The sequence below is a fragment of the Eimeria necatrix genome, genomic scaffold (genome assembly GCF_000499385.1).
Source record: "Eimeria necatrix Houghton genomic scaffold, Enh_scaff140, whole genome shotgun sequence".
Taxonomy (NCBI): domain Eukaryota; phylum Apicomplexa; class Conoidasida; order Eucoccidiorida; family Eimeriidae; genus Eimeria; species Eimeria necatrix.
The window spans coordinates 17,478-29,711 of NW_013652138.1; positions in this window are offsets into that span (position 1 = coordinate 17,478).

Genomic DNA, 12,234 nt, shown 5'->3' on the forward strand with positions numbered 1-12,234 from the left:
CCACTGACGATGACATACTTGCTGTTTTCCGAAGAGACAGATCTGGTTGTTCTGCCTCCTTCCTAGGCTGTTCCACATTCTGTTTAATGCGTCGCTCTTTTCTCCCTAAACTGTTCCACCCAGTGCTTCGTGAGTAAAAACACACGTGCTGCAGTCAAAAAGGAATCATCATGTCGCCACTGCAATTTACTTAATATCTGATTCAAGCAATTAGAGTCAAGCAATAGTTGCTTTTGGCAATTCCTAAGATCGCCTCACTGATTTGCTGCAATATCGGCTTCACCTACTTCCTGGAGAACATAAAACCCAACAGTGCAAGGACCTTTGATATTTTGCGTTCAACTCTGATGTCACTGCTTTCAAGAAATATATCGTGTTTCGCTGCCTTACTTCCTGATATATAGAACATAAACATCATGCACATTTGCTTATCTGACGTTCCAGTTACGAAACCGTAATGCCTTTCCAAGGCTTATTCAGCACAGTCAACATCAAACATACTTTCTGGAATTTTACAAAGAAAAGCTAACTCGCGACATTAGTAACCCTCAACATCCAAGTTATTTTAAAACCATCAGAAATTCGCTAATAACTCACATTCTTTGACCCAATTCGATACGTATCCAGTATTCGCTTTGTTTGTTACGTTACTACACATTTTCCGAGGAAACGTGTAATACCCTACTAAGCAACGTACCCACTGCACCAACAGCGCAAAACTCCACGGTTCATTCCTTAATGTCGTTTGCTCACACACAACCAGAAGCAGCTATTCGCAATGTGTTGCACACTCACTGGCTGTACGTACAAGGAACACCCACGAATCTCCTGGAAAACATGATTTTTTGAAGCCTATAAACTTGCTATTCGCGTTCTCCTTAAAATTAGCACACATTCAAGCGTATAAAATGCACCTAATTTGAAGACACACGTTCTTTAGATTCATAGACGATGATGCTCAATCAAAAATTCTTTGACACGCATCCATTTGATTCGTACCCGCTTTGTACTCTTTGCGAATATTATCTCCGGATGAAGTTCCAATCTCCACGCACCTTCTGTGAGCCGAAATGCACGCAAACATTTGACATCCTCTTCGAAAATAGGTAAGTGGGCCTCTTCCATAGTGCTGATCATAAACAGGACTCGAATGCTCACCAACTGTGGAATCAAGTAAAAACAAGTAACTGGATCATATTAATGGTGCTTTCAATCAAAACCGAGTATCTGGGTCACATTAATGGCTAGCGGTTTCAAGCAAAACCTCGTGGATGAATCATATAAATGGCTATTTGTCCCTTTAGAATGCTGATATCATGCTCGGGACCTGGGATCTTACAAACTGCACATACAGGTAATAAATACTCAAGCTGTAGCTGATAACCAGCAAATGGAGTATATCACCTGGGAATGATGTTGGGCGAGCGCATCCCTTGCCGATAACCGACAAATGGAGTATATCACTTCGGAATGGTGGGGGAGCGCAGGGACACACGATCTAAATTTTTTTCAGTACCGCCATCTCTTTATGCCAGACTTTTAAATCGGCATATCCCATTACGCCATTATTCACCTTTTCGGAAATCTCAGAATCTAATAATTCTGATCTCAAATGATTTTAACTTACATTCTGCGCATTAATTAGGTGTATAAGAATACACAGAGAAATCTCCTGAGGCGCTCCCTAACACTATATCCAACTATACATCTTGCAAACGAGCGATATACGACATACCCTCTGAATCAGTTATGCCCACCGTGTTGCATATGACTGTTCGCTTGACTTCCCTTATCAATTGATTCTCCTTCACCGTTAAAAATTTTGACAAGGAGCAACAAATAAATTCCATCTCACGTTCTGCCAAAATTACCCCCCGGCACCGAACAAAAATTTTAGAGTAACAGTACATGCAACAGTTGTAAGGCCCTCACTGGCGTGATCAATGCAACGTACGTGCTGCAGTTATGACATGATCTTCAAAGTAGTAGACCTGTTTATCCTCATCCCTAAACCCATGCTCTTCAATGTAGTAGGCCTGCTTATCCTCATGCTTTAACCTATAAACCCTTGACATCTATAAATGCAAAAAATCTGAACGATATTCTTACAACCTGCAAAAAAGTACAATGCTTATGTGTAAGAAGTACAATTCTTATCTGATCGCAGTGCTGCAGTAACTTTCTCGCGTGTCCTAATGGCGCATGAGCAATTCGTTGCGGCATCGAACTGCACAACGTACTCTCTGAATTCATATTCCATTCGGCATTATTGAATCCCAGCAGGTGTTGACTTCTGAAGCGTCCTTCTAGCGCTCTTTCCCCATGTTTTTACATCTGAGTTGCTCAAACGCACTAGCTATGGAGTCACACATGTCAATAAAATTTGTCCATATCCAGTGCCTGACCATCCAACCTTCCGTGCTGCGAAATATGCAAAGCAAAGAAGTTGAACGCACAAGCTAAAAACGTATATTTTGAAGCCATAGTCATTTGCCTTTTGACAAGACCTTGATGACGCAATTAGAAATTCTATGTAAAGTGTTATTCATCCAGAAGAAACTCACGATCTTCACACAAAATCGATAAAATAGAAAAAGGGGATTGAGGAAAACATGTTGGCATATTCTGCGATCAGACTAGAGAGTTCTGGCTGTGCCTAAAATTTAGCGAAGCCTACTTCCTGGAGGAAAATTTGTTTACTCCCCTCATGTTCAGAAAGCTTTATGCTGTCTCTCCAGTTGACCTTCACACAACTCTTTCAGCTACTCTGTCATCGTACAGTCTGTGTCGAATTAGCAGCTCTACACTAACGAGGGAGCGTGAAACGTTTTAGCTTCACTACGGTCAGAAATAGCAGCTCTGCACTACTTCAATACGGTCAGCAGAGGCATCGATATTCATTCCACTCACAGTCTGTTCATTAACCTCGTCTCATTCTTCCAATATGCAATGCCATCAATTTTCAGGCGTGTTTTATATTTTAGTCCTTATACTACCTCAAGTTCTAAATTGTGCTTCAAAGAAACCCACATTCTGAAAGGGAAATGGGCGTGGTCCCGCTGCACATTTATTAGGGCATAACTTGTACATTTTGCAATATGATTAATATTTCTTGTATTTTCAACGTGATCTCACCGGCTGAAAAACCCATCGCCGCAGCTGGACTGGAGGCCTAGCTAGTAAGCTGATTCTTAATATCCTCTTTATTTAGTAAAAGTTGATACGGGAAAATACGATTGGGCATGCAGGCTACGTAGCTCACTTCCTAAAATTTGTTCAGGCATCCCGCTAGGCAATGTCCATTAGTTTCTCCCACACAAATAAATGAATCTCTCGAAATTCTACTTGTTTTGGACTCTCTCAATTCTACTTGTTTTGGACTCACATCCTGTTGTTTCAGGCCGGATGAATGGTTCGTTTGTCACCAAGCGTCTTTCACTGAATGGAGACAGCTTCTTCATCTTCCTTCTGAGTTCAGAAACAATATCTACTTACGACCTGCGCGAGAAGAAAATGCGGTAATTTCGATTATCCAAGTCGATGTTTTGCAGTTTTTCAATCAGCATTTTCAAATTTCGAACCACTTACCAACTGTTCAGCGCAATCACGCGAACAGAGGTTCACTTGAATGGCGACAGCGTTAAGAATGAATGTATGACAGCAAATGAATGGCGAGAATCTACCATACCATTTTGAAAGCTTAAAAGACTCACAACCTGCTCAGGTGATTTCAGGTCACAACCCATCTGTTAAGACCTAAAGATATTTTAGCCGCATAATCGTGTGGTCTACCTCTGCATTGTTTCCAATCCGACTCACTGGCTGGAAGAAAAAGCACCTCTAGATTATGAAAACAATTGGCTCACGATTTGTCAAACAACGTTTGCACTCATTTCCTCTCCACGATTACCTACCTTTTGAATCTGTTCCTAGGCTGCTGTCGTACAGTCTGTTTCGATCCATCAGAATGGTCATTTACAAAGAAACACTTTTGCCGGTTACAGACACCACATTTTCATCGTCTTCTATCTGTCTTGTAGTTAACAAAACGCACTCCCTGAATTGCAGTGTCTCAAATCAACTACTGCATTGAAGCCTTCCACGTATACAAACCCATTAGTGCGGATGAGCATCACTACGTTCTCGACCACATCCGATATCTAAACTTACGCCCTGTTGCGACCGTAAATTCATTCTAGACTCGCGCAAATTTCACAACAATGCTGAAAAGATGAAATATCACGAGTAAACTTCGGCTTTCAGCTCCATAGGTCCTATTCCTATAAACGTTGTCCCACGCACAACCTTGAATGAATTACCCTCCAGAGAGTTTCGAATGTCCCCTATGCCCTTTCAGCTCCCTAACAGTGTCTACGGAGTGGCTACGGTGAGACAGAACTCACAAACTGGGATACGGAGATGTGATGAGGCGACGTTCAATTCTAATTACACTATACTGAAGCATATGTTGGAATAAAAATAAGCGTCGGTAATCATATCCGAATGGTACTCACATCCTGTTGATGTTCGTGAAATGTCCTCAAACGAATGAAACTACAGACGATGGCACTATAGCAATGTTTGCTGTAGACATTGACTGTTAGGATGGACATACGTACTAAAATATCGAAAATCAATAGAAAATAGCGTTGCTCAAACGGCATTATATTACTGTTCAACACTAAATTCGAATACCCTGTTTTCATGTATCAATAGTTAATTGGCTAAACACACGATCTGCTCGATTATAAATCGCGGTAAATTCACTCCTATGTGAAAAGTTGTATTCCGAACACTTCAAGTGTATCGTGCCTGGAAAACACTTCAGGTGACAAAAAACAGTATCTTCGCCAAAGAACATACTGCCTGTTCATTTCCAGAATTAAGAATTACGCAGTTAAGACATCCACAACTAAACCGGAACAAAAGCATGCTGTCGAGGTTTGTCATGTACTACGTACCGCCTGTTCAGTTTAAGATGCCACATGCATTAATTACTTAGGTTTGCGCAATGTAGCTACATTCTTTCTCCTCAGTTTTCCGATTGTAGCAATAAATGACCCTTCTATGTAATTCAACGCACTGCCTGGAGGAGAGTGATTTGCAATGTCACTTTGATTTAATCATTTTCTGCATTCCTAGACAATCACATGATTTCGTATGAAATCCTGGAAAATGGCTCTATTTACGGGACTATATCTCTTCACCGGATTCTTCACGCACAGGCTGTATAAAGGCGTACAGCGGGTTCACACCTCACACAGTATGCTCTGTACATGCTCTAGAGAATTTCTCTATTTGGCATCTATTTTTTTAGAATCGTGATTTAAAATCTCACGGTCTGTATAGTTCAAAATCATACATCCAATAATATATACACTAACGTTGCTATTTGTTGAGGAAATCCGGTATTCTACCTGGCTATGTTCTAGAGATTTCCATTCGCACAGCTGCGTTTCCAACATACCTCCTGCAACGCAAGTGAAAAGGTCAGACGCTTAAAATAATGATCACCAATCAGTTCTCTTCACAGAAGTGTAAACAAGCAAAATTATATCTTAGGGTGAATCCCGGGAAAAATCACGCACAGGCTGTTCTCGAAAATGAGCGTTTTACATCAGACTCTTCAAAACTTGGACTACCAATCAGGAGACAACAACAGCAGTCCCTTCCTTGCAACTTCCTCTGGGCGCACTTTCTGGACATACAGAAAATTATGCAATCTTTCGCTGAGGTTCAATGTTTAAAAACCGAAAATGCAAAACAAAAACCAAGCAAGGTGTAAGCACTTTGACCATGTAACTTCGAGATTAGAAAAACAATTGATAACGACGCCGTGCAACTATCCTGTAACTGTGACATTGCTTAATCCTGATGGATCGCAATGGGAAAAGGCAAAAGCTCACTCTCTGTAAACATTTGCCATAGCCACTTCTGAAACCAAATAAGAATGATCACAGTGTCAATTCACGATTAAACGTTTACGGGGCTTCTCTTCTAGAAGGCTGATCTTTGAATTCAAAGAACCTTACTCTCTGAATTCAGATACGAGCGCGAAAATTTCTAAATAAGCTAAACGTCTAATATCTCGACTTGCGACTAGAGCACCATAGACGTCTATATCTCGACTTGCGACTAGAGCACCATAGACGTCCAATATCTTGACTTGCGACTAGAGCACCTGTCTTCGCAACAACACCCAAACTCACTCTCTACAAATATATATTCGAGAGATTTACTGGAAATAATCATTGGTTTGATATATATCTACGATGGTGAGAATGAAAACGCTGGCAGCCTTCACCACGTTCTACTATGGCGAATGAAGCGCACCCTCTATTTGAATTCGTCGGAGCTCAACTATAATATCGAAATACCTCTTTGTTAGATGTATAATTCTTGGGATAACTCAAGTATATATTTCCCGGCAGAACTGTGATTCGTTTTACTCACATTCTATACAAGTTCAAAAGTAAGCACCTCTGGTTCTCCTGCAATCCAACGACCAATTTTTTCGATCGCCGAAATTCATAAATCAACCATACACCTTGGATACGCATTTTCCATTGGAGATTTACGCTCCCTTCAATCCACAAATACGAAGAAACATCCAGCTCGCTACTGAAATGCTACCTCCTCGGTGAAGTGATATTTTTGATGAGTGAATATGTATTAATCTTACGGGCTGAATCGATGATTAGCATGAACGGATATATTTATAGCATAGTAAAAGCGTTCATACCTAAGACCCGACTTCGCCATTACAATCTGCCGGATGTGCTACAAGCAAATCCTCAGATGACGTAGAATTGTTCAGGAATGAATATGCATTCATCTTACTCCCTGAATATTTTTGTTAAAGCGGTACAACTACAATGTATTCAAAACTATCACACTGAAGATAATGATCGGAATTCGCCATTATAATCTACTGAATATGCTATGTTCTCGTGCTCACCTCCTGTGATGTCTGTAGAATCCATTGTCGGCAACTCAAAGAAAAATTAAAAAAGCTGAAGAATCATATTTGGATAGACACAGATTTGCGAAGAACCTGGGTTTGTTCTTTAACCACATGCGATGCCAAAATCCTATCACAAAAAGGCGAAAAATCGGCAATGCAGAGCATCCCTGGATTCTAAACCAACGCCCACTCCCTGATGGATGGACAATCCACTCAATAAGCAGAAATCGTTTTTTTCATGTGGAGATCAACCGTCCGCCAGTCTGTCTAAAGTTCTTAAACGATAACAAGCAGAATCGCTTCCTTACCTCCTGCGCGTTGACCAGGCAAGTGAGTATATTTCTGCGAATTACGCTAGTGTCTTCAGATAATTTCCCGTTTCACAACTGTTTCCTCTCCACTGTCCAGAAAAAGCTGTTCGCACTCACATCCTAAACAGAGAGTAAACACATTTGCGCACTGAAATGATAAGCCCTTCTGTTGTGCACCACTTCCAGAAAAAATCAGCAACTCTAGCTCTACCATCAACTCCAGCTCTACCATCTACGTAGATATGTGACACATGTAAGCTATACTCACGCCCTGCATCGATTCAAAGAGATGCGTCGATTAATCACATACTTACAACATTGTACAATACTAAATGCGTTTCTTTGACGCTTCAAATATAAAATCATTAAGTAAAAACGCAGGCGTTCCATCGTTTCGCAGCGGCTTACATCCTGCACAGCAATGAATTTCCGCCGACTCTTGTGTTTCCAAGGAATATGAGCAAAAAGCCTGTTACGTTGACAAGCTGTGAATATTAAACTATCGAGTAGAACCGCAACCTTTCCAAATCCCAGTGTCTTACATCCTGTACACCAATCAAATTTCGCCCTTCGTCGTGTTGGCATGGAATGGCAGCAAACTCTGTACAAATTTCCCCGTTCGATTGTTTTCACGAAATAGCAGCAAGCTCTTTCCACAAGAGAATGAAAATTCCAAACCCGCCGCGGCTTACTTCCTGCACAACATTCAGTGCTTGCTGCAGTCCTTTTTCCAGAAAATCATCAGAAAACACCTAAAAACCCAAAACCTGCATGTGAATAAAAATCAGGTTCTCGGCAATGCGTCCATATGCTCTCTGAACAAATGCCAACAGCTTGCTTCAAATGAATCTGCTGCTCCACATAGCTTTCGTTCGTCTGGATATAAGTGATATAAGTATGCACAATCCTCGAAAAGGGATATCCAAGTTGACATTCAAGTAGTATAGGAGAATCCCAAACCCGCCGCGGCTTACATCCTGGATAACATTCAGTGCTTGCTGCAGTCCTTTGTTCTTCCAGAACAAAATCACCAACAGCTTGCTTCAAATGAATCTGCTGCTCCATACAGCTTTCGTTCTTCTGGAAATAAGTGATTCATGTCGGGTCTTCCACAGCAAAAGTTCTCCAGCAACCGAAGTAGATCAGAACACCCGTTAGTATGCACAATCCGCGAAAAGGGATATCCAAGTTGACATTCAAGTAGAAACGCAATGTATAGTGAATATGCACATTGGAGACTTACTCCGCATGCACCTCCGGCGGCCAGTCTCCTGACGCTGGTTTGCTGGTTGCTGGAGATGATGTTGAAGCATTGCAACACGAGGAAAGCCGCGGCCAAAGTCGCAGCAAGAGCAGAAAGAAGCAGCAGTGGCTTCGTTATGCGAGCTGTGACCGCGCGCGGTGGCAGTTCCTGCACAGCGGGGCCACTCTCCAAAACGGAGACGTGGGCGGCGCTGTTGGCCGAACTGGCTGCTGCAGCAGCAGCAAGGCCAGCAAAAACAATTCCAGAAAGCATAGCCTTAGCCATTTTCAGTTGGTAGAGAAGTTCGCGGGTGATCGCGCAAACACACAAGAACTATCTCCGACGCAAAAGGTCCAGACACAAGGTCTCCAAGAGAGAAGAAGCTCAAAGGGTGCAAGCGCAAAGGCGAGACCGCGAATTGTTGAAACCCAAGATTCAAAACTCCACAAATCGCAATCTTTTTCTATTATGCACGAACACATGCACCAGTGTGTGGCCGCAGGGCGCCGTGCGTCCCCGCGGGCGAACTGCTAGAGCGTCCGACAGTGCGATCGCGCCCCACAAGGGGGGCGTGTTCCTCCGCTGGGAGCGCGATCGCGTCCAGGAAAACCTGGAAAAGAATTAGATATTATTCTCAACGGAAAAATATTTAAGTGGCATTTTACAGCGTCTCTGGGAAAATCTAAGCATGGCTAGGTAGTACACAGCCTGTTCACTAAAAGTCACCGCATCACTCCCACTGGAAGGTGCTGCACTGTCGTTGCTCGTCCGCACAGATTCGCTCCTCAGCAAATTTCGCCAAATAATTTTATTTTCTAATACAAAAACAAACATTTCAGCCTGTGTCCAACATTTCTTCCGCCGATCACCCTGCTGGTATTACCTCCTTAGCGCCGAAAGACCTGATGTGCAACATCCCTCTGCGGGCGCATCGCGCGTAGGACCTGGGTGCAATGAACGAAGGAGCTGCACATTTTTTGTCCTAAGCCAATAGCTACTAAGTGAATATACTCAAAAGAAATCGAGCCACATGCTGCGCTCTTGCGCAGCAAAAAGACAGACGCCTTCAGGGCTTATTTTGCAAATAAAAGGGGACTTGTTGGGCGTGTACGCTAGAGTGCAACATACTTTTTAGAATTAGTTCTGGTTTTGCAGTTTTGCGACGTAGATGGAAATGTTTAGAGTAAAGAAAAGTTGCATGCAAATTTGCCTCTAGTCTGCATAATAACAAGAGGGGGTCAGGACCGCCCTGCTCGCTCAATGCAAACTGTGCAGAGCAAAATCACGTTAGCAGGTCCTGAACTGTTCCTCTGCTGAAAAGTCCTATTCGCTTTTGAAATTCCTGTTTTCCGCAGTTCTGGCTACATTCTCACCTTTTGCTAATACCAATTGTACGCATTTAATGATGTGCTTCAGCATGGCTCTTTCATGAGTTCAAGTTTAGCAGTGTCTAGCAAAATCACACAAATAAGGATATCACATGTCGCCCAATAAGCGATTCAAAGGCATCTATGGCTTAAGGAAAGCATAAAAATTTATTTAATCGCTGGAACAACTAGTCCCCACAGTAGTCCCCACACAACTCTGCATACAGTTCACACGCGTTTTAACATATTCTTGACTTTCCTCTAGAAGTGTTATACAGGGCTATGTGCAGGCTTCCTGCTATATATAAAGCTATGCACAGGCTTCCTGCTTCATTTGAATCCGCCACATTTTCTCTCCCTGTTTAATTCTAGCTTGCTTGGTTTAAGCTAATTTTCATTTCCTCCGTGAGATGCATTGTCTGCTACATTTGAATTCGCCACATTTTCTCTCCCTGTTTAATTCTAGCTTGCTTGGTTTGAACTAATTTTCGTTTCCTCCGTGAGATGCATTGTAAGTGACCTATGGGGGGATTTGCTGCTGCACTTGATTTGTTGGCTGAATTCTTGTGGCTTTTGCTGCACCGTGTGAGCTGTCTCGATTTATGGAAAGATGCTTCTACAAGCTGCATTTGAGCGCGCCTGCCTATTCCATTACTTCATAATGCATTTTACTACTGGCTTTATTCTTTCTACCCCAGCTCTTGTGCAAAAGGAAACAGACTCCGACGCACAAAACACAAGGCAAAGGACTGTTCTGCTGCAGTATAGAGCTCGCGAATTACTAACCGTTTGGGATGGGCTGAACTCTGGAGCTCGCGAGTTGCTAATTGTTTGGGATGAGCTGAACGCGAGTTGCTAATCGTTTGGGATGAGCTGAACTCTAGCTCTATGAAGGTCAGAAAGCATGCGGAAAATGATTCTCAGCATTCTGGCTCTCAATGCCAGCTGCGTTAGGACTTCGTTGGAAGCAACTTTGGCATGAAACGCTCCACTTGGATTCGCGGGGTTAACGAATTGGGGAAATTTCGAAACTTATCAAACACCATGAAACGTTCCACTTGGATTCGGAGGGTCGCGAGAAAAGGAATTGAGGGAATTTCAAAACTCATCAAACACCTGGTTTCGCGCAAGAAGGAATCGAGGGAATTTCGAAAGTCATCAAACACGTGGTTTCGCAGCAGCGCAAAGCCGCATTTTGTGTAGCGTTCGCCAAAACAACGACCGCAAAAGATGGATGTCTCAAAAATTTTGGGGTTAGGAACTGACCGGCGACGCCACAAGTGTCAGCGTTGCTGCACAAGCAAGGAATGCTGCCAAAGTCGTTTCTCGGCACAATACACTGGCTAGATTTGTGCAACTTGGCGAATCTGAAACCATTGGCGAACGATTCCTAGTTCTGGGAGCTTTAACTAGCAAAGAATTGCTTTTCTGGCACATTACACTGGCTAAATTGAGCGCAAGTAGGCAATTTTCAGTTCTTTTTTGGCACATTACACTGGCTAAATCTGCGCAACTTGACAACTTTCTAGTACAAACGACAAAATTATCCAGGAGCGTTGGGCCGCCGGAACACAACCGAGTGATCTGGTGCTTGGCATATTCGGCAGTGCGCAACTTGACAACTTTCTAGTACCAACGACAAAATCATCCAGGAGCGTTGGGCCGCCGGAACACAACCGAATGATCTGATGCTTGGCATATTCGGCAAAGAATTCCCAATTCCGCAAGCTAACTTGCAGCTAATTTCGCAGATCTGAAACCCTTGACGAACGATTCCTAGTTCTGAGAGCTTTAACTAGCAAAGAATTGCTTTTTGGTACATTACACTGGCTAAATTGCGCGCGAGTTGGCGATTTTCAGTTCTTTTTTGGCACATTACACTGGCTAAATCTGCGCAACTTGACAACTTTCTAGTTCCAACGACAAAATCATCCAGGAGCGTTGAGCCGCCGGAACACAACCGAGTGATCTGATGCTCGGCATATTAGCTAGTTTCGCGAATCTGAAACCATTGACGAACGATTCCTAGTTCTGGGAGCTTTAACTAGCAAAAACTTGCTTTTTGGCACATTAAACTGGCTAAATTGCGCGCGAGTTGGCAATTTTCAGTTCTTTTTTGGCACACTACACTGGCTAAATCTGCGCAACTTGACAACTTTCTAAAATCATCCAGGAGCGTTGAGCCGCCGGAACACAACCGAGTGATCTGATGCTTGGCATATTCGGCAAAGAAGTCCCAATTCCGCAAGCTAACGCCGCTAGTTTCGCACAAAGGTGCACAATAAAAGGTCTAATGAGTTGTAGCACCGATTCAGAGCTGCGAACAGGGCTAGATATTCCTTGTTGCGA